Source organism: Lithobates pipiens, unplaced genomic scaffold, assembly GCF_037356315.1.
Source record: "Lithobates pipiens isolate NorthernLeopardFrog02 unplaced genomic scaffold, aLitPip1_a1.2 Scaffold_1, whole genome shotgun sequence".
Taxonomy (NCBI): Eukaryota; Metazoa; Chordata; class Amphibia; order Anura; family Ranidae; genus Lithobates; species Lithobates pipiens.
Window position 1 is genome coordinate 64,451,930 of NW_027507685.1, and position 23,857 is coordinate 64,475,786.

Below are 23,857 nucleotides of genomic sequence, written 5' to 3' on the forward strand. Positions count from 1 at the left end.
AACCTAAGGCTCACATGTGATGTCTGTGCAATGTGAGTTCAGCCGTGCAGCTTTCCCCCCCAAGTACATTAATATGAAGTGTTTTGCAAAAGAATGCTTTACTATTCAAGCTGCTTTTATCTATTGCATTCTCTTAAACCCACAGATGGTAGGATGCACTGAGTATTGAATGCGTGGCGCTTGACTTCTTTCCCTTTGCATGCGCAGTCCATTTTTCCAGTCTCACTGAGTTGTGAGAGAGAGAGCATACTACACAAGTAGGGAAATACCAAATCTGAGTGCTCATTTAGGGGTCGCTGGGCCCACACAGCCTAAGCTTGGTACATCCTGCCCTGAATGATGGAGAAGGGATGGCAATAAAAAGTCCATCTAGTTCAACTACCAAAAGGGGAAAAAAAAAAAAGAAAAATTACAATCCTATACCCACAGTTGCTCCAGGAGAAGGCAAAACAAAAAAAACAGCAAAGCATGAACCAATTTGCTACAGCAGGGGGGAAAAATAATTTCTGATCCCCCCTGAGAGGCAATTAGATATTTCCTGGATCAACTTTACCTATAAATGTCAGTACCCAGTTATATTATGTACATTTGGGAAAGAATTCAGGCCTTTAAAAAAAAAAAAAAAAAAAAAAAAAAAAGCATCTATGGAGCTGGCCAGAACTAGCTCTTGAAGTCTATTCTACATTTTCACAGCTCTTAAGGCCCGTACACACAACTCAAAAAATCGGATGGAAAAAGTTTGTACGACGAGCTGTCTCACGATTTTTGGATCGTTTGGCTGTCAAAAGAACCATACTATTTCGCTTTTTAGGCAGACAAAAGCTGGTTGTGTAGTCTAACATTTTTGTCAGATGTGAACTTAATGTCCCATTTTCGTTTAGTACAAAGACAATTGTAAGAGCAAGGCTACAAAAGCTAAAACTAAAGAATAAAAAAACTATTCAGCACATTACATCACTTCTGATGTTGTATTCTGTCATAAAAAAAATTTGTATTGTGAGTAACCTCTTCACTTTCGACAGGAGACAAGCATGCGACTAAAAAACGGACAGTCAGTCGTCCGAAAATCTAAGGGTGTATACAAGGCTTAACTGTGAAGAAAGAAGCCTTTCCATATTTGGAGATGAAATCTTTTCCTCCAGCCATAGAGTGTCCCCTTGTTCTCTGATGCCCTTAACGTGAACTCAACATCAAGTTCACTATATGGACCAGTTATGTATTTGTACATGTTGATTAAATGCCCCCCCCATAATAAATTCAATTCCTCTAATCCAGGGTTTTTCAACTCCAGTCCTCAAGGCGCCCCAAAAGGTCATGTTTTTAGGATTTCCATCAGAAGAAACCGTTGTGGTAATTACTATGGCAATGAGGCGGATCAAATCACCTGTGCAAAATAATGGAAAGCCTGAAAACATGACTTGTTGGGGAGCCTTGAGGACTGGAGTTGAGAAACACTGCTCTAATCTTTCCTCATAGCTGAGCTCCTCGAAGTCTCTTATTGGTTTGGTTGCCCTTCTCTGTACTTTCTCCAGTTCCCCGATTTGTCCTTTGAGAACTGGTGCTCCAAACTGAACTGTATATTCCAGATGAGGTCTTACTAATTTGTACAGGGGCAAAATTATATCTCGCTCTCTGGGGTCCATACTTCTCTTAATACAAGAAAGGACTTTGTTTGCTTTGGAAACGTCTACTTTGCATTAAAGGGGAATTGTTTATTTACTACCACAAAATTGCTCATGTGACATCATCCTATGAAAGGTAGGTGTATTTATTTGTACACAAATGGGCATTCATCATACTCTCTGGATTAGAATAAAACAGTGGGGTGTCCCTAGAATATGACCTCTCTTAATCATAATCTAATTTAGTCTTACAATGCACCATTACTTTCAGGCTGAACTTCCTCGTTTATGTTTCCATAGCTATGAATACCACACAAAGGTTGCAATCTAATTTAGTTACTGGCTTGCTCATGTTTCTGTATAAACAATCCCCCCGTTAAATAACTCGTGAATGTCAAAAGAATTAGCATAGTGCTATGGCACCGCCGATTCAAAATATTGTCACTTGATGCTAAATTTATTGATGATCTTTTTCTCTGAAACTTGAATAGATCTGTCACACTTCTTTGATGTCCTGCTGTGTCCTTCAGGATCTTTACAATTGAACTTCCTTGTACTGCTATGGAAAGAAAAGTTAAGTGTGCACAAAATAGTGACTACTTTACAAAGCACAAGCTGATGAACCTAGATTATTCTAACTGATCTATGGCATATAGATTTACCTTTTGATGAGTCAATACAAGCATTCATTGAACATATACTTGCCCACAGCAACTTATTAAAGCTGAATTTCAGAGAGACGTCAAAGGCTAACTCCATCTTTTGCACCATGTTACACACGTATTTAGATGCAATTGTGCTCCACCTGCACAGCTGTGTCATTCATTCGCAAAGATCTGTGCATTAATAAACTACAAGTCCCATCTTCCACCGCAACAGTCGGACTTGTAGTTCTCAATGGAATATGAGTGTGGCGATCACCGCGCTCATAATCCATTGACACTTCCTCTATGCTTTTTTTTTTTTTTCCTGCAAATACATGTATTACAGCTCTGGCTTAACCACTTACAGACCGGACCATTTTGCTGGTCAAAGACCAGACCACTTTTTGCGATTCGGCACTGCGTCGCTTTAACTGACAATTGTGCGGTCGTGCGACGTGGCTCCCAAACAAAATTGACGTCCTTTTTTCCCACAAATGGAGCTTTCTTTTGGTGGTATTTGATCACCTCTGCGGTTTTTATCTTTTGCGCTATAAACAAAAATAGAGCGACAATTTTAAAAAAAACGCATTATTTTTTACTTTATGTTATAATAAATATCCCCCAAAAATATATATAAAAATGTTTTTTCCCTCAGTTTAGGCCGATACGTGTTCTACATATTTTTGGTAAAAAAATCGCAATAAGCGATTATTGATTGGTTTTCGCAAAAGTTATAGCGTTTACAAAATAGGGGATAGTTTTATGGCATTTTTATTAATATTTTTTTTTTTACTAGTAATGGCAGCGATCAGCGATTTTTTTATTGTGACTGTGACATTATGGCAGACATATCGGACATTTTTGACACATTTTTGAGACCATTATCATTTATACCGCAATCACTGCTATATAAATGCAGTGATTCCTGTGTAAATGACACTGGCAGTGAAGGGGTTAACCAGTGGGTGGCAGTGTAGGGGTTAAGTGTTCCTAGGGGTGTGTTACTAACTTTTGGGGGCTGGGCTTTAATTTAGTGAACACTGATCTCTGCTCCAATCACATGGAGCAGAGATCAGCGTCGCTAGTTGCTAGGCAGAATGGAGAAATGCTGTTTACAACTGCATTTCTTCATTCGGCCGCTCCGTGAGACGATCGCGGGTATGCCCATGGCCATCGAGTCTGTGGGTCCCGCGACCGGACTCACGGGGGTCCCGACCAGCGCCGCCGGCAGTGCGCTCCCGATGGCAGGGCGGCAAATTTAAAGGGACGTACAGGTACGCCCATTTGCCTGCCCGTGCCATTCTGCCGACGTACATCGGCGTGCACTGGTCAGGAACTGGTTAAACAGGAGCTAGAAAATCTTTTGGGAAGCAAGACTACCTATTCTTTAGTTTTGCACTGAGTATTTAGGGTTAGAGCCTCTGTCAGGTTTCTGATGGTAATGGAAGAAAGATTTAGCTCTCAACCTCCTGGATTTTAATGAGGCATTATTACAGTAATAATATACAAGTGTGCAAAACAAATTATTATACACTGATACAGTATCTCACAAAAGTGAATACACCCCTCACATTTTTGTAACTATGTTGTTATACCTTTTCATGTGACAACACTGAAGAAATTACACTTTGCTACAATGTAAAGTAGTGAGTGTACAGCTTGTATAACAGTGTAAATTTGCTGTCCCCTCAAAATAACTCACACAGCCATTAATGTCTAAACCGCTGGCAACAAAAGTGAGTACACCCCTAAGTCAAAATGTCCAAACTGGTCCCAATTAGCCACTTGCCCTCCCTGATGTCATGTGACTCGTTAGTGTTACAAGGGCTCAGGTGTGAATGGGGAGCATGTGTGTTAAATTTGGTGTTACCACTCTCATACTGGTCACTGGAAGTTCAACATGTGGCACCTCATGGCAAATAACTCTCTGAGGATCTGACAAAAAGAATTGTTCCTCTACATAAAGATGGCCTTGGCTATAAGAAGATTACCAAGACCTTGAAGCCGAGCTGCAGCATCGTGGCAAAGACCATTCAGTGGTTTAACAGGACAGGTTGCACTTAGAACAGGCCTCGTCATGGTAAACCAAAGAGGTTGGGTGTACGTGGTCAGCATCACAGTGGCAAACTGTCAAGCTCTGGCTGTCTTTGGAAAATAGACGTGCTGCCAGCATTACTGCCAAGGTTGAAGGGATGGGGAGTCAGACTGTCAGTGGTCAGACCATACGCCGCACACTGCTTCAAATTGGCCTGCATGGCTGCCATCCCACAAAGAAAACATTTATAAAAGATGATGCACGTGAAAGCCCTCAAACAGTTTGCTGAAGACAAGCAGACTAAGGACATGGATTACTGCAACCATGTCCTGTGGTCTGATGAGACCAAAATAAACGTATTTGTTTCAGATGGTGTCAAGCGTGTGTGGCAGCAACCAGGTGAGGAGTACAAAGACAAGTGTGTCTTGCCTACAGTCAAGCATGGTGATGGGAGTGTCATGGTCTGGGGCAGCTGCTGGCACTGGGGAGCTGCAGTTCATTGAGGGAACCATGAATGCCACCATGTACTGTAGGTCTGAAACAACGAATCGATTATGAAATTAATCGACCAGTAACATAATGGGGTTAAAGAAATTAAAATTAGCCCTTTATAGTACAAAAAGAGCAAATAATCGCTATTGTAAATATTGCTTTCACAGTTTTACAGTAAAAAAAATGAACCCCTTACAGTAGTCATCAGCTTTTTTTTGTACTATACAGGGCTAATTTTTTTTTTTTTTTTTTTAACCCCATTATGTTACTAAACGTCTTAGTCCTGGTTCACATCTATGTGTTTTTGCATTCAATACACTTCAATGGAGAAGCTGCAGAACAACATGTAATGCGTTTTTGCAGCAATTTGTGTTTTTTAATCTGCCCAACAACAAATTGACCAACAAAAAAAAAGCAAATCGCAGCAAAATCACGCAAGCAAAAACCAAAACGCACAGCAAAAAGCACTGCAGAACCAGATCAAAAGCAAACTGCATAGTTGTCTACCGAGCCTTATGCTGGCCACACGGATCCATTTTCAGACAAGAAATCTTTGTAAATTCGCTGAATGAAAGAATGTTAGAAATTTTCACTTTTTAACATTCTGTATTTAAAATAATTGTCATTTCTGAACGAAAACCACATACACTGTCTGAAAATTCCTCTGACCAAGAAGTTTTCCATTTCCAAATTTTCCCGTCACTGTGGTTGAAAATGAACGTCGATTTGACCCCCACTAACGATTCGAAAATCGAACAAACGTTTTTAAAATGACATCGTTTTTGAAGACGTTGTTTGTTTTTTTAAATAAATTTTTTTTTGATCTCCGAGTCTGATATTTACCAGATTCACCCTTTATTATATATATATTATATATCCTCTAATAGCATATACAGTATATCTCTTCTGTCTGTTATTCTCATAGTGGATTAGATATTTTGGTCCATAACCATATAGTTGGTTATTTAGATTTACAACTGCCTAGAGATATTTAAAAATAAATTGCTTTTTGTTTTTAAAACTTTACATATTAACTAAATTATACACCGCACTTTTTTTTTTAAGGTTATTAATTGATCAAAACAATAATCGGCCAACTAATCGATTATGAAAATAATCGTTAGTTGCAGCCCTAATGTACTGTGACATAATGATGCAGAGCATGATCCCCTCCCTTTGGAGACTGTGCCGCAGGGCAGTATTCCAACATAATGACCCGAAGCACACCTACAAGATGACCACTGCCTTGCTAAAGAAGCTGAGGGTAAAGGTGATGGACTGGCCAAGCATGTCTCCAGACCTAAATCCTATTGAGCATCTGTGGGGCATCCTCAAATGGAAAGTTGAGGAGCCTAAGGTCTCTAACATCCACCATTTCTGTGATGTTGCCATGGAGGAGTGGAAGATGACTCCAGTGGCAACCTGTGAAGCTTTGGTGAACTCCATGCCCAAGGGGATTAAGGCAGTGCTGCAAAATAATGGTGGCCACACAAAATATTGACAATTTGAGCCCAATTTGGACATTTTCACTTAGGGGTGTACTCACTTTTGTTGCCAGAGGTTTAGACTGTGTGTTGGCTTAATGGCTGTGTGTTGCGTCATTTTGAGAGGACAGCAAATTTACACTGTTATACAAGCTGTACACCCACTACTTTCTTTACATTGTAGCAAAGTTTAATTTCTTCTTTTTACTTATCTTTACTTATCTTATCTTTTTAATTTTCTTTTCACATGAAAAGATATAATAAAATATTTACAAAAAATGTGAGGAGTGTACTGACTTTTGTGAGATACTGTATGTGGAGGATATGGTCAGCCCCAGTCTCAAGGTGACAGATGTTACTTTCGACTTCTTTTCTCCACCAGGGTTCCTCCAGAGGTTGCTATGGGGTCCTTTGAACCATGAGCAACTTCTGCCTCTTAGATGAGTAACCACAATTAACAATATTCTTTTTGGCTACCTGTAAGGGGTGTATCTTCCCAATGACCACAAATATAAGAAACATTCTTCTAAATGAGCATCACACTAATGTACTGTCTCCATTTATCCTGGTGGTGGTTGTCTCTGAAACCAAAAGTGGAGAGATAGAGGGTTAAAGGAATGGTGCTTTTATATTTACTGTCAATGGAAAAAAACAACCTGTAATAACATACATTATATATTTAGCAGCTATGATGTCTCTTCATACGTGTTGTTACTATGAACACCTCTTTTCGAGGCTAACCTTTCTTTGTATTGGTTCCAGTGGGATGTTATATAGTGCCATCATTTTAGATAACATAAATGCCATCCACAACATGGATTTTATTATTCGCATCTGGTAGTTTGGCTTTAAGAATGTCATACGTCATTAGTAGCCAAAATGATATGTATGTTTTAGTGATTCGTCCAAACATCATATATTACCTTTTATGTCACTAGGAGCTAAGTTACATTCAAACACACACTGGAATGTAATCTGCTTAAACACCATTAGTGCGTGTTTATTTTGCTAGGAGATAGTGAGGAAGCTCAGCAGTATTTTAAACAGAATCATCTGGCATCTTTAACAAGCTGGATATATGGCATATGCTTCTTTCCATGGGAGCATTAAGCGCCTTGTTTAGAGTCCTCTTACAGATGGGTACGTTTATATTTGAATTGTTATTCAGCATCCTGCAGGATTCAAAGGTCTAGACACTATATAAAAAATACTAAAAAGCTGTGGCTGCGTTAGGATGCCATCATTTTTAAGGCTGAGCTCCACCCGCATATTCTCCAATGGTATATATCTGAGCCCTGCTTCAAACAACTTTTTCCCCTGCTGGATGGTTTATGACTGGCGTATCCCCTAATCTGGCCTACGATAAAGTGTTCCACTTGGACGGCTCAAGTTTGACCTATCTTCAGACCTGATCTGTGATAAAGTGCTCCTTACTGGGGCATCTGGTAAGGGGCCACTGTTATTCGTTTGGTGGAGGTGCACTTGGTTTTACTTCACGCTGATTGAAAGATTCAGGATTGAACAGATCCCTTTAACACGGGGTGTCTCTTCAGTTGGACTTTTATGGACTTCATATTGTCACATTTATGTTGATTCATTATCTTACAATTTTGTTAGTTCTGTTGGTGTTTACTCTACACTTCTGTCTTTTCTAAGTTTTTGGCACACTTTGACCCAGAACTGTATATTCCTTGTTTTGGGTTCATAACCTATGAGGGGTAATATATATGTTGATTTCACTAGTTATAAGCAATGTTTTATGGTTCTTTTAGTCATAACATTTGTTTGTTAGAATTATAGACCACAAGGAACACTCTCCTCTAAGGTGGAGTGGCCTATATCCTAATAGAAATATTAGGGATTGCGCAGTTCTCTTCTTTTTCTTTCTTTACACGTATATAACACTTTGGGTATATATTAGAATTGCTGCATCACATAATTTTGTTTATTATACACTGTAGCGCAGATTTTCTCTTCCTTTTTTTTCTCTATATAAAAAATACTAAAAAGCTGTGGCTGCGTTAGGATGCCATCATTTTTAAGGCTGAGCTCCACCCGCATGGGGGAAGCTCCGCTTACCTTCTCTTTAAGTCGACCATTCTGTAACTATACAAGTCTGCATGTCAAAATATGGGGGTTTATTTACTAAAGGCAAATCCACTTTGCACTGCAAGTGCACTTGGAAGTGCAGGCGCTGTAGAGCCGAGGGGGACATGCAAGGAAAATAAAAAACAGCATTTTTGCTTGTACATGATTGGATGACAAAATCAGAAGAGCTTCCCCTGATTTTAGATTTCCCCCTCGGATTTACAGCGACTGCACTTCCAAGTTCACTTGCAGTGCAGAGTGGATTTGCCTTTAGTAAATCAACCCCATAGTGTCATTTATATAAAAAAAAACATCATTAAAGAATATGTAAACCCAACATTTCATATTCCTGATATGTGGCTGCTGTACCATGTACTTGTGTGAGAAAGTCTCCTGTTCTCTTTGTATTGCTTCCATTATGTGAAATGCCTGGTGTTCCTGCCAGTCCCTCTGCTTTCCTATTAAAATTTGACTGCACTAGGCAGGAGAGCACAGCGTGGTCAGTTCTCTAGTTATGCTTGTGCTGATGTTCTCACACCCCCTCCCTCCCCCAGCACACCCATTCACTGGCAAGGCCAGTGTATTCATAGGTATGTGCAGCCTATTGCATTAGGGTGTGCACCCCAAAGCTTAAACACACATTACTGATTTAGCACAATGTTCATTCAGAAAGATAAGCGGCTGATAAATACATATTTACTGGCCCCTTCCCTCACTCATCCTAAAACACCACCTCAGCAACATCTGGCGGCAGAGGAGGAAAGCCAGCAGTGCTGCAGAGGGAAGGAAAGGGGAGCCAGGGCAGTAGGGGGAATCTGTGCTGCTCAGGGGGATAAAGGTGTGCCTGGGCACACCCTGTGTGCTGCTTCACCTCTACCAGCTCTTATGCAGATGAGCACAGAGGGATGTGATCACTGATATAAAGGGGGGGGGGGGGGGTGGCATTTACAATGTTTTTCTTATATCTATACACAAATACTTTGCCTTTTTTTTAACCAAATGGGTTGTTTTACCAGGTGAGGGTTTACATATACTTTAAAAAGCTATTCCTGAGCTCCAGTCCATTGACTTTGTTTACAATGAGAAGATTACATCAGTCTACTGCAGGCAGAAGGAAGCATTTCTTCAGTCTCGTTTCCCATGATCAGACTGCAACATTATAACAATATATCAAATCAAGGCGAGTGGTTATAACATGATGATGAGTGATGCAACATCTGCCTGTCACCATACTTTGCAATTTTACTGTTTTATTTGCTCAGATGGTCCTCACCCACCTGAGAAGCCAGATGCAGCCTATTTCTCACTTATCTGATGTATAAGCCATTTGATTTGGGCCATGTATGGTCCTTCTTTTCTGTCCTGTACTTGTTCTTTCCCTCCTCACTGGAAAATAATAGGGATGAGCCGAACACCCCCCTGTTCGGTTCGCACCAGAACCTGCGAACAGACCTAAACTTCGTGTGAACTTTAGAACCCTATTAAAGTCTATGGAACTCGAACGTTCACAATCTAAAGTGCTCATTTTAAAGGGTAATATGCAAGTTACTGTCCTAAAAAGTGTTTGGGGACCTGGGTCCTGCCCCAGGAGACATGGATCAATGCAAAAAAAAGTTTTAAAAACGGCAGTTTTTTCAGGAGCAGTGATTTTAATAATGATTAAAGTGAAACAATAAAAGTGTAATATTCCTTTAAATTTCGTAGCTGGGGGGTATCTATAGTATGCCTGTGAAGGGGCGCATGTTTCTGGTGCTTAGAACTGTCCCTGCACAAAGTGTCATTTGTGCAGGAAAAAAAGTCTTTTAAACTCACTTGCGGCTAAATTGTCGGCTCCCAGTAATACAGAGAACACTCAATGAGTGTTCTCTGTATTAGCCAAAAATTCATTCATTCATTGATAAAAAATAAATAAAAAAAAGCGTGGGGGTTCCCCTAAATTCAATTACCAGGCCCTTCAGGTCTGACATGGATATTAAGGGGAACCCCGTGTCAAAAAAAATTGAAGTGGGGGTCCCCCTAAATATCCATACCAGACCCTTCAGGTCTGATATGGATATTAACCAATTGCCGACCTCCACACGACGATGTACGTCGACAGAATGGCACGGGCAGGCATATGGGCGTACATATACGTCCCTGCCTTCCTGCGTTTAGCCCCTCCGCCAAGCCCAGCCCAGCCCACCCAAGTGCAGTATCGATCGATCACTGTCACTTACAAAACACAACACACATAACTGCAGCGTTCGCAGAGTCAGGCCTGATCCCTGCGATCGCTAACAGTTTTTTTTTTTGCGTTTTGATACAGTCGCTGACAGCCTAGGTGCTTTTTTACCTATGAGTCTCACTAGTGTACCCCTAAATTTAGGGGTGTCTACTTTCCAAAATGGGGTCATTTGGGGGGTGTCATTTCACATATGCCCATGGCATGTGTGAGCAATATATCATTTAGTGACAACTTTGTGAAAAAAAAATAAAAGTTTGTAATATTCCCGCAACTTGTGGCAAAATATAAAATATTCCATGGACTCAACATGCCTCTCAGCAAATAGCTTGGGGTGTCTACTTTCTAAAATGGGGTCATTTTGGGGGGTTTTGTGCCATCTTGGCATTTTATGGCCTTCAAAACTGTAATAGGTGGTGAGGAGTGAAATTAAAAATTTACGCCCTTAGAAAGCCTGAAGGCGGTTCTTGGCTTTCGGGGCCCCGTATGCGGCTAGGCTCCCAAAAAATCCCACACATGTGGTATCCCCGTACTCAGGAGAAGCAGCAGAATTTATTTTGGGGTGTCATTTCACATATGCCCATGGCATGTGTGAGCAATATATCATTTAGTGACAACTTTGTGAAAAAAATAAATAAATAAATAAAAGTTTGTAATTTTCCCGCAACTTGTGGCAAAATATAAAATATTCTATGGACTCAACATGCCTCTCAGCAAATAGCTTGGGGTGTCTACTTTCTAAAATGGGGTCATTTGTGGGGATTTTGTGCCATCTTGGCATTTTATGGCCTTCAAAACTGTAATAGGTAGTGAGGAGTGAAATCATAAATTTACGCCCTTAGAAAGCCTGAAGGCGGTGCTTGGTTTTCGGGGCCCTGTACGCAGCTAGGCTCCCAAAAAGTCCCACACATGTGGTATCCCCGTACTCAGGAGAAGCAGCAGAATTTTTTTTTGGGGTGTAATTTCACATATGCCCATAGCATGTGTGAGCAATATATCATTTAGTGACAACTTTGTGAAAAATAAATAAAGTTTGTAATTTTCCCGCAACTTGTGGCAAAATATAAAATATTCCATGGACTCAACATGCCTCTCAGCAAATAGCTTGGGGTGTCTACTTTCCAAAATGTGGTCATTTGTGGGTGTTTTGTGCCATCTTGGCATTTTATGGCCTTCAAAACTGTGATAGGTAGTGAGGAGTGAAATTACAAATGTATGCCCTTAGAAATCCTGAAGGCGGTGCATGGTTTTCGGGGCCCCGTACGCGGCTAGGCTTCCAAAAAGTCGACCACATGTGGTATCCCCGTACTCAGGAGAAGCAGCAGAATGTATTTTGGGGTACAATTCCACATATGACCATGGCATGTGTGAGCAATATATCATTTAGTGACAACTTTGTGTAAAAAAAAAAAAAAAAAATTAATTTTTTTGTCATTATTCAATCGCTTGAGGCAAAAAAAAAAAATATTCAATGGGCTCAACATGCCTCTTATCAATTTCCTTAGGGTGTCTACTTTCCAAAATGGGGTCATTTGGGGGGGGGGGGTTTGTACTGCCCTGCCATTTTAGCACCTCAGGAAATGAGATAGGCAGTCATAAACTAAAAGCTGCGTAAATTCCAGAAAATGTACCTTAGTTTGTAGATGTGACAACTTTTGCGCAAACCAATAAATATACAGTTATTGACTTTTTTTTACCAAAGACATGTGGCTGAATACATTTTGGCCTAAATGTATGACTAAAATTGAGTTTATTGGATTTTTTTAATAACAAAAAGTAGAAAATATCATTTTTTTTCAAAATTTGCGGTCTTTTTACGTTTATATCGCAAAAAATAAAAATCGCAGAGTCAGTCAAATACCTTTAAAAGAAAGCTCTATTTGTGGGAAAAAAAGGACGCAAATTTTGTTTGGGTACAACATTGCATGACCGCACAATTACCAGTTAAAGCAGCGCAGTGTCAAATTGTAAAAAGACCTCTGGTCATTGACCAGCAAAATGGTCCGGTCTGAAAGTGGTTAAGGGGAACCCCGCATCAAATTTAAAAAAAATTGACGTGGAGGTCCCCCTAAAAATCCATACCAGACCCTTTATCCGAGCATGCAACCTGGCAGGCCGCAGGAAAAGAGGGGGGACGAGAGAGCGCCCCCACCTCTCTCCTGAACCGTACCAGGCCACATACCCTCAACATTGGGAGGATGCTTTGGGGGTCTGTGACCCCTCAAAGCACCTTGTCCCCATGTTGATGAGGACAAGGGCCTCATCCTCACAACCCTGGCCGGTGGTTGTGAGGGTCTGCGGGCGGGGGGCTTATCAGAATCTGGAAGCCCCCTTTAACAAGGGGACCCCCAGATCCCGCCCCCCCCTGTTTGAAATGGTAAGGGGGTACAAAAGTACCCCTACCACTTCACAAAGAAAGTGTAAAAATGGTTAAATAAGACAAACACACTTTTGAAAAATTCCTTTATTAAAGCGGGATTCCTCTACCGTTTTTTTTTTTTACCTGTGTCACTGGTGGGCGATTCCTACGTTGTCTTTGCAGTCACGATCGGCGTCTTTTTAACCCCCGGCGTGACGATTTCATTGCTAAGGAAAACTTTTAAAAAAGCAGTCCGGCGGTTTCCATTTTCACTGTGGGCGTTTGAAGCCCACAGACATTTACTTCCTGTATGCGATGACGCTGAGCTCCCAGCATCCACCACTCCATCTCGCACATGCTCATTGAGTGTCCTCTTTGTTTTCCTTCCTCTTGCCTCGTGTGCTATAGTGATAATGGCAGATAGAGCTGCCTGCCCACTTTCAAAATGGCAATTTCGGACACGCCCTCGTCACGTGACTGGCGTCCTCCTTCCGAAATCTCACGAGATTTTGGCATGAATGTGTCCCCCACGGATTCCTGGGAAATAGCTAAAAAAGTTCCCAGGGACCATTGCGAAGCCGATAAACACGCCTACTCCCACAGGAGGAGAGCCCGGAAGTCGGCATAAACATTAAAAATAAAAGGTAAATACTGCATATTATTTTATTTCAATGGTCATAACTGCATCTATGTTCCAAAGCCATTTGAATAAGATGAACTTGCAATTTTCTGTACAAAACCGCTTTAAAAAAAAAAAAAAAAAAAAAGATTCCAGCGGTGCTAATCCACTCTTGCTATCCAGCGACGAATCTCCTGGGTCCAGCGATGGATGATCATATCCAGCGACGGGGGATCTCTCAGTCCAGCGCTGTCCATGCATCCGTCTTCTGTCTCCAGTGCGGAGACACTGCGGAGATCCCAGCGCTGACGTTTCTTATATTAGGAGGGCGGGGCCACCTGTCACCTGACCCCGCCCCTCTGACGCTGGAGAGGGAAGCCATGACGTGACGTGTGGGTGACCCCGCCCCCTCTGATGTAACGCAGGTTTCCGTTACATCAGAGGGGGCGGGGTCACCCATACGTCACTGGGGAACCCCTGGCTCCCTTCACCAGCGTCGGAGGGGGCGGGGTCAGATGACGGGTGGCCCCGCCCTCCTAATATAAGAAACGTCAGCGCTGGGATCTCCGCAGTGTCTCCGCACTGGAGACAGAAGACGGATGTATGGACAGCGCTGGACTGAGATCCCCCGTCGCTGGATATGATCATCCATCGCTGGACCCCGGAGATTCGTCGCTGGATAGCAAGAGTGGATTAGCGCCGCTGGAATCTTTTTTTTTTTTTTTTTTTTCTTTTTAATAAAGGAATTTTTCAAAAGTGTGTTTGTCTTATTTACCCATTTTTACACTTTCTTTGTGAAATGGTAGGGGTACTTTTGTACCCCTTTACCATTTCAAACAGGGGGGGGGCCGGGATCTGGGGATCCCCTTGTTAAAGGGGGCTTCCAGATTCTGATAAGCCCCCCGCCCGCAGACCCTCACAACCACCGGCCAGGGTTGTGAGGATGAGGCCCTTGTCCTCATCAACATGGGGACAAGGTGCTTTGAGGGGTCACAGACCCCCAAAGCATCCTCCCAATGTTGAGGGTATGTGGCCTGGTACGGTTCAGGAGGGAGGGGGGCGCTCTCTCGTCCCCCCTCTTTTCCTGCGGCCTGCCAGGTTGCGTGCTCGGATAAAGGGTCTGGTATGGATTTTTAGGGGGACCCCACGTCAATTTTTTTTTTTAATTTGACACGGGGTTCCCCTTAATATCCATGTCAGACCTGAAGGGCCTGGTAATTGAATTTAGGGGAACCCCCACGCTTTTTTTTATCAATGAATGAATGAATTGTCGGCTAATACAAAGAACACTCATTGAGTGTTCTCTGTATTACGGGGAGCCGACAATTTAGCCGCAAGTGATTTTAAAAGACTTTTTTTCCTGCACAAATGACACTTTGTGCAGGGACAGTTCTAAGTACCAGAAACATGCGCCCCTTCACAGGCATACTATAGATACCCCCCAGCTACGAAATTTAAAGGAATATTACACTTTTATTGTTTCACTTTAATCATTATTAAAATCACTGCTCCTGAAAAAACTGACGTTTTTAAAACCTTTTTTTGCATTGATCCATGTCCCCTGGGGCAGGACCCAGGTCCCCAAACACTTTTTAGGACAGTAACTTGCATATTACCCTTTAAAATGAGCACTTTAGATTTCTCCCATAGACTTGTATAGGGTGTTCCGGCTTTTTGAATTTGCTGCGAACAGCCCAAATTGTTCACTGTTCGTTGAACAGGCAAACAGGCAATGTTCGAGTAGAACATGAGTTCGACTCGAACTCGAAGCTCATCCCTAGAAAATAAGATCTTCTAGCAATCTCTTAAGCATGTATTTGCCTTATCTATACATGGATACACTACAATCATGTGTTCCTTGTCTGGATTTAGCTCAGTTTGCAGTTACTGGTGTGTATATTACTTATCCTCACGCCTATAGAGTGCTCCTCTTCTCATTGACCAGTAGTTATGACCAGTCACGTGGTACCCATGGCTATTTTACCGTCCTCGTGTCTTTCTTTCTACCTTCCTGCAGTCAGCTTGTGTTCAGTTTTTCCCTTGGTGAAATCATGTCTTGGATTAACTTCAGCTCTTGTCTGTTTGTTCTGTTACCAGTTTGTTTCTTATTCTGTCTCTCTGCTATGCATGTATACCCTAGTGTTTGTGTGTTAAACACAGCAAGGCCTATTCACAGGACATGGTAAATATGTGTCACAGAATTCAAAGAAGGTAATGTGTGGGATTCCTAAAAAAGTATGTTTTCAAAATTCAGGATCATTCACCATAATAGGAGTAGGCTTGAAATAATTTAAATTCAATGTAGAAATATATTACATGATTTTAAATTATGATCATGGATATTTTAACCAGTTGCCTCCCACCCATTGTCAAATAATGGAGGGACGGTGCAGCCGGGTTGATGTGATATGATGGCGCACATGAACGCCCGCTGTCGCGCTGGGGCGGGCAGCGAATGCATCCATGCCATGTTGCTAGGACACAACACGCCCCTGATCTCTGTAGAGAGCCGCTGACGTGGCTCTTTAACCATGTGATCGGCTGTGTCCAATCAGAGCCGGTCGCATGTAAATGCGAAAGTGCCATAAATTGGCTCTACTCACCTCTCACTGACAGTTTGAGGTGAGGAGAGCCAATCAGCAGCATCCCCTCAGAGGGGAGAACAGGCTAGGTAATCAGGGCACTGATCATCAGTGCCCCGATTATAGTAATGCTGCAGCAGTGCCACGAATGAGTGCCCATCAGTGAAACAAATCGATGGCCATTACTGGTGCCAGTCAGTGCTGCCTTTTAGCCCCACCGGTGCCGCCTCATCAGCATACATCAGTGAAGGAGAAAATTCATTTACAACATTTTCTGACAAAAAACTAAGAAAAAAAATTTTTTTTTTCAAAATGCTCTGTGTTTTTTTTTTTTCGTAAAAATAAACCCAGCAGGGAATAAATACCACCAAAAGAAAGCTCTATTTGTGTGAAGAAAATGATAAAAAATTTGGGTACAGTGTTGCATGACTGCGCAAATGTCATTCAAAGTGCGGCAACGCAGAAAGCTGAAAAAGTACCTGTGCAAGAAGGGGATGAAAGTGCCTAGTATTGAGGTGGTTAACCACTTCAGCCCCGGAAGAATTTCATAGTATCATAGTTAGTAAGGTTGAATAATGACATCAGTCCATCCAGTTCAACCTGAGTGAGTGTCTACCCCTATCCCTGTACATTGCACACTCACATTGGTCCCTAGCCTCAAGGAGCCCACAATCTAAGGTCCCCATTCATATACTAAGGCCAACTTTTTGGACAGAAGCCAATTAACCTACCTGCATGTCTTTGGAGTGTGGGAGGAAACCGGAGTACCCGGAAGAACATGCAAACTCCAGGCAGGTAGTGTTGTGGTCAGGATTCGAACCAGTGACCCTTTTTACTGCTAGGTGAGAGTGCTAACCACTACACCACTGTGCCGCCCAGAATTTACCTCCTTCCTGACCAATGCACTTTTTTGCGATTCGGCACTACGTTGCTTCAACTGACAGTTGCGCGGTCATTCGACGTGCCACCCAAACAAAATTGACGTCCCTTTCCCACAAATACTGCTTTCTTTTGGTGCCATTTGATCACCTCTGCGGTTTTTATTTTTTGAACAAAAAAAGAGCGACAATTTTGAAAAAAAAAACATATTTTTTACTTTTTGCTATAATATCCCCATTTTTTTATTTTTTTTTAAAGCAAACTTTTTCCTCAGTTTGTACAGATATGTATTCTTCTGCATATTTTAGTTAAAATTAAAAAAAATTGCAATAAGCGTATATTGATTGGTTTGCGCAAAAGTTATCACATCTACAAAATAGGGGATAGATTTATAGATTTTTATTATTATTATTATTTTTTACTAGTAATGGCAGCAATCTGCGATTTTTATCGTGACTGCAACATTACGGCGGACACATTGGACAATTTTGACACATTTTTGGGACCATTGGCGTTAATACAGTGATCAATGCTGTAAAAATGTCACTGGCAGTGAAGGGGTTAACACTAGGGGGCGATCTAGGGGTTAACTGTGTTCTCTGGGAGGTGATTCTAACTGAAGGGGAGGGGACTGACTAGAGGAAGTGACGGGTCATGGTTCCTAGCTAATAGGAACACACAATCTGTCATTCCTGTCAGAACAGAACAGGGAAGTGTGTGCTTACACACACTAGCCCTGTTCTGTGTCTCCTGCTCACGATCGCTCATGGCCAGTGGTCATCGCGACCATCAGCTATGAGCATTAGCATCCCCACTGTGCAGTGGGCGTGTGCTCCTGCTTTCCCGACCCCACGAGCCGATGTATAGCTATGACGCCTCACGCTGGGGAGCCAACCTGCCACAGTATAACTGCAGCGGCTGGTCAGTAAGTGGTTAAATTGGTTGTAAAGGCACAAGGTTTTTTATTTTAATGCATTCTTTGTAATAAGATTGCAAAAACCTGTGTGTAGTGGCACCATTGGCTCCCGCTGCTGTCAATCAGGGTCAGTTAGCCAATGAGGGGAGAGAGGGGTAGGGCTGAACCATGGCTCCATGTCTGAATGGACACACAGAGCTGTGGCCGGTTTGCGTGCCCCCATAGCAAGCTGCTTGCTATGGGGGCACTCAGCAGGAGGGAGGGGCCAGGAGCACCGAAGAGGGACCCAAGAAGAAGAGGATCCAGGCTGCTCTGTGCAAATCCACTGTAACAGAGCAGGTAAGTAAAACATGTTTGTTATTTTTAAAGAAAACAAAAGTGAGACATTAGTAATGCATGAAAGTATTCCCAGAACACTGGTTTGGCTAAAAGGGACAGCAGACACCTTTTACTTTGAGGCTCTGTTTGCCTGAAACTGCAGACTAATTAATCCAAAAAGGAATGGATCCCTTACATCTGTGTAATTCCTACTTAAGCTACATGGGCTCTGTAAGCTGACTTTTTACAACAGGTGCTAAGAAAATCTGAAAATAAAGCCAACAGTGTCATCCGCTCACAAAAAGTAAGACTTCACAATATGTTCCAGCATTTAATATGTACTATTGTATGTTCTTGTTGGGGTGTGCCTTGCTTGTCTTATAGTATCTTGACTTCCATTCTAGTGTTCCTTGATCTCCAATCTTGGTACCTTGACCTATTCCCAGCCTGGCTTTCACTTTGTAGAATTTGTGCCTTGTTACTAAACTCACAACAGTAAAATCGGTCTGTATATGCAGTAAAGCATGCTTGTTATACTTACTGTGACACCTAAGGGGTTAATCCTCTGCATTGTGTAAAAAGGCTGTTTGATCCTGTCTTCTCTCATCTTTCCCCTCTCCTCTAATCATTTTCTTCCATAGTACAGGGCTCGGGGACAAACTAGCAATACGCACAAAACTGAGCATGGGCAGAGAGAATTCACAAGACTGCTACTGTATATACTGCAGCTGCCAAAAAGGTATTTAGCCGTTTATATATTTACTAAAATAATTGAATTTCCATATTCTGTGTACTGTAGGAGACCAGATATAGTGAATGCAGGGTCCTGGGTTTAGTAACACGTTAAGCTCCTTCATATATCAGCCATATGGCTCATACTGTTAAGTTTTATTTTCCCCTCTATTGCTTAACGTGTTTACCTTCCTACACTGATAGTACTGTGAATAACCCTCTTCCTGTCCCTTTGTGGCTACACTCACTTCTCCCCTGTATCTATGGGGAAGTTATTGTTGTATCAGAGGCTGGGCTTCAGACATGTCTACCTTTGTTCATTACATGGTAGTTAATGGGATTAGTAGTTTACACAAGAACCAACATAACATTCTTTTGCTGACTTTTTAACTCCCAGTAAATGACAAACTGCTTTTCTAGCAATATAAACATGTATTTTATGTTCTTTCTCCAAATTCTTTTAGCCTGAAATAAGAAAATTAATGCAGCCTCCACATCAAAGGACTGGCGAGCTGCACAGAAATACATTTCTGTTTTGAGTTTAGGGACCCTTGAAGGATCTGCAGGATTCTCTTGCATATAATAATATTTCTGAATAAGTTTACTATAACATAACACTTAAAGTATGTAAGTCTGTATGTGCTTATCTATCTGTTATCAGGACTTCCTACTGCACACAACACAGAACTCCCAGGAGGCTGCATAATCACTCAGAGCTTCCTCCTACACACCATGTGACCATGTGACATCACATGCAGTGTAAAGCAGGACATGGGACAGCATTACTGCAGTCTTATCAGCTGAAGCTGATAGGACTCACACAGGCAAACACTAGGTAATCAGCACAAGTAAATACTATGAAATAAAATAAGTCAGCTATGAACAGGGAAGTAGGGTTGCCATAGAAACGTTGGATTGAGAAGGAGGTTTGGTTAACAATACAGGAAGTGCTCAATGTAAGGGCGGAAATACACTCCACTGTGGACTCAGAAAACAATACTTAAGATGGGGCTGCCTAACCCCTGGAAACACATTTTTTAAAGTTTCTTTAAACAGTAAGTAATATGCAATTTGGGCTGGATTACAGTGGCTATAGTTTGATAATTACTTATTATAATGGACTAAATGAAAAGAAGCATCAGAGTGGGAGAGTTTACTTCCTCTCTAAAGGGAAAAAAAATAGTATAGCATATACAATTGCAACTCAAGTCATATTGTAATTGAATGCTATTAAAATTGACCTTTACTTTTCAATCTGCAGCCACTGTAATTTTCTGAAAATGCAATGCAATATGGCTACCTGGAGGTGTTCTGTACAGAGAATGTGTACAGGACACCCCCAGAAACATAATTTCCTGCTTGTGTGATTGGCTCACTGATTTTCCCAGAGGTCCGCACTAAGATACAAGTCAGATTCCAGGCATCCCCTGCAACAAAAATGTAATTTTGGGTGAGATACTCCCAATAAGAACACCTCTAAAAGGATGTAGGCACTGCAGTTTTTCTCATTAGAGCCATGCAGCTGATTGATCATTATGAATCCACTCCAATTACACTCACTCAGCACAGAGCGACATACAGGGATTTCTTCAGAACAACAAAAGGTAGGAATCTGCAACAATTTGTTTTAAACTCCTTGCAATGTACATAGATCACCCAGAGGGGAATGTTTTTTTTTTTCAAGAAGTGGAAGTGGAGTTGCGCTTTAAGAAGTGGTGTTGCTGGAGTAGACTGCTCAAAAAAAAGAAAAAAAAAATTGCCCCTCATATCTGGCTTAAAAAAGATCTCCTGCGTGTTGTGTGGCACAAGTGGAATCACAATTTACTCATAAATAAGCCAAAAGTACAGCTTTATTATGAAAATACACATGTATACACATGATGGAATTCGTACAATGCTGCATACCAACACCAAAACATCATCCTAACTGAGTACAATGGAAAAAATTAAATTTGATGGGACTGTTTTTCTGACCCATGGGACCAATGAATTTTTATGCTTTCAGGAAATTCTACAGCTGAATGTCAGGGTATCTGTGATCTAGCAATAAAAATAAGTTGGCTCATGCAAAATTACAATGATTCAAAACCTAGAAGTAAATCAACAACAGACTGACTCATATAGAAGATATTCCAAATTTCAGAATTCCTAAACCAGTCTTACTCTTTTTACTGCTGAAGTGCTCTGACATGATCTAATGCATTGCATTTAAGCAAGGAATTCCAAAAGTTTGCATGAACTAAATTGGTTTTGCATATATAGTTTTTGCATGTGTCACAAATACCTAAAATCTGTGATGTACGGTATGTCTTAGCTGCTCCAATATTGTTTATTGTCAATAAAGGTTATGTGTGTGTGTGTATATGTATCTCTCTCTCTCTCTCTCTCTCTCTCTCTCTCTCTCTCTCTCTATATATATATATATATATATATATATATATATATATATATCTGTCTATGTTGCAATATGGAAGTCATCTCTTGAAAATTTTGTTAACTGATGAGGACATTAATATTGAACATTATTGGTTTTAATATTTTATTTTTGATCACATTGCATAAGGGTTTTATTTAATTTTTGTCGCAGCTTTTTTCCTTTAGCTTTCTGTGTGTGTGTATTCCACTTTTAGCTGTAGCCTGTTGATTTATTTAACATAATTTTTTGTTTATTTATTTATTTTTATTTTGTGTCTAGTGCGGTTTATTTTTTTTATATATATACACATACACACTATATATATATATATATATATATATATATATATATATATATATATATATATGTGTGTGTGTGTGTGTGTGTGTGTGTGTGTGTGTGTGTGTGTGTGTGTATGTAGAGAGAGAGAGAGAATGTGTATATATATATTGTGACGATCTGGGGTGATAGGTTCAAGTGGTGCATGCAATTTTCCAGAAATGTGCCACTCCAGACTGCCTTTTTAGGGCATGGCAGCCCACTTTTATTTAAAGGAAACTAAAAAGTTCAAACAGTAATCTTCCCTCACAGGGGGTTCCACCATCACTGTATAACCAAACGATAGCCTTCTGGCTTACTCACTTTCAGCTTTGTGCTGTTTTGGTCACAGGCTACACCTGTCTGCTTCAAACGAACACACAGACTGCCGCATGCAGTCTTAGACTCCGAGACCTCCTGTCTCTTTCTCCTGGAGCCGTCTCCTACTGGAACCCCCCTGGCCAGACTTCCTGTCTGCTGGGCGGAGCTGTCTCCAAGTCTGAGCACTGACTTCTTTTCCTGGCATGTTTATGAACCCAGCCCACAGGTGTGCAATTAGTATTCCTGCCAAAATCAGGCATAGACTGCTTATATGCACCTGTGACATGGGGTCGCATTTCCACATACCCCCCCCCCCCCCCCCCCGTTTCGCACCGGAGTTTTGATTTTCCTTCACTTTCATTCCCAGGACAAATGGGGACACAGACAGCAATAGGAACTTGACAGGGTTTCTAACTATTCTTAGCTCTAAGTTTTGGCTGCAGATATTGTTAGAATATAATTTTTGGGTAACATTTAAGTACACATTCTATACATACAGTGATTTATTTTTGGAAAGTTTTATATAGACTGAGCGTTTAAGTGTTGGAGCCCTGACTGATCGTACTGTCTGTGCCCCCGCATGGAAGATTCACCCCTAGATTTGTCGTAACACAAAATGTATTTTACTTTAACAAACAGTAACCATAGTATGAGGTTAACCCAAAAATAGCACCATCATATGTGAATAAAACAAGATTTTATAACATCTTTATCGCTGATAAGCAGTAAACAATACTGCTAGTGTGAAAGGAGCCTTATTCATGCAAAAGAAAAAAACTCTAGACCAACCAACCAGTAGGATATGGGGACAGATGGAGCTATGACCAGGCTTCGATGGCCTGAGTCAACCCCATCCCAGCACACGCACTTTGCAGTAGTAAAACAGATTAGTCTATAATTATGAACAGTGCACCAACCAGAAAACATCTGGAGGAAACAAAGGGGAGAAATTGCTAATGAATGTAGCAGTGATGTTGCCACAACAGAGCATATGACCAACAGCAAGGGACCAACGGGGGAAATATCACGGTCATGCCAGTCATTAGCAACTTTGCCATGAAAGATCTTAAGAACTTCTCAGTCAGATGTGTTTGGTGTAACTGTAAGTTCACTTTACTACTTCTAAAATATCAATAGTGCTCACTAAAAAAAAAATTCTGAAAGACTGCCTTTTCCAATGAGAGGTCTTTGATAAGGATAACCAATCCTATCGAAACATGTCAGACATTGGGCTGTGCCTCTAGCTCAAAACATACACACACACACACATTGAGATCTAACTATACCATCTCTTCTTGCTTCCAACAAAACTATTTCATGCAAAGGCCTGCCTGATTAGATGCAGATTGGTTGGATAGTTAAGATGGGTCCTTGTAGTACATAGTTTTGGTAAACCTAAAGTTAATAAGCCAAAGATTGTATGGTCAGATTGAAACATCCTGTGAGCTTAACACCTGAATGAGGTCACTCAACTGCAGGCTTTAGAATATCTTGAATCTAGCACTTCTTCAGAACTCTTTCACCAATGGCCGGGCATTGAGCTCCGCATTGTGCACATCTGTTGCCACACTTTGTAGATTGTGTAACTTGTGTCCGTAATCTTTTGGATCATTATATTCCCTTTCTATCTCAATGCACTAACTCATTCCCCTAGACATGGTTTGATACTGGTAATCATTCAGACATATACATCTCCTATTATTTACTATTGAGCATTGCTAAATTCTTTGACTTGACTTCTTTTTGGCTTTGTGAAATTCTTTGATATGAATTTAGTGAGCACTGTTTACATTTTTTGTAATAATAAAGTG

The 23,857-nt window shown here is 41.1% G+C and overlaps 1 long non-coding RNA gene across 1 annotated transcript in view; it reads left to right on the forward strand.

The window, feature by feature from the left end:
- Positions 1-18,456: 18,456 nt before the first annotated feature.
- Positions 18,457-23,857, forward strand: part of LOC143988120 (uncharacterized) — a 30,221-nt gene continuing 24,820 nt past the window's right edge. Inside the window, exon 1 of the long non-coding RNA XR_013276770.1 lies at positions 18,457-18,998. This is a non-coding gene — a long non-coding RNA (uncharacterized LOC143988120). The remainder of the gene's footprint in view (positions 18,999-23,857) is intronic.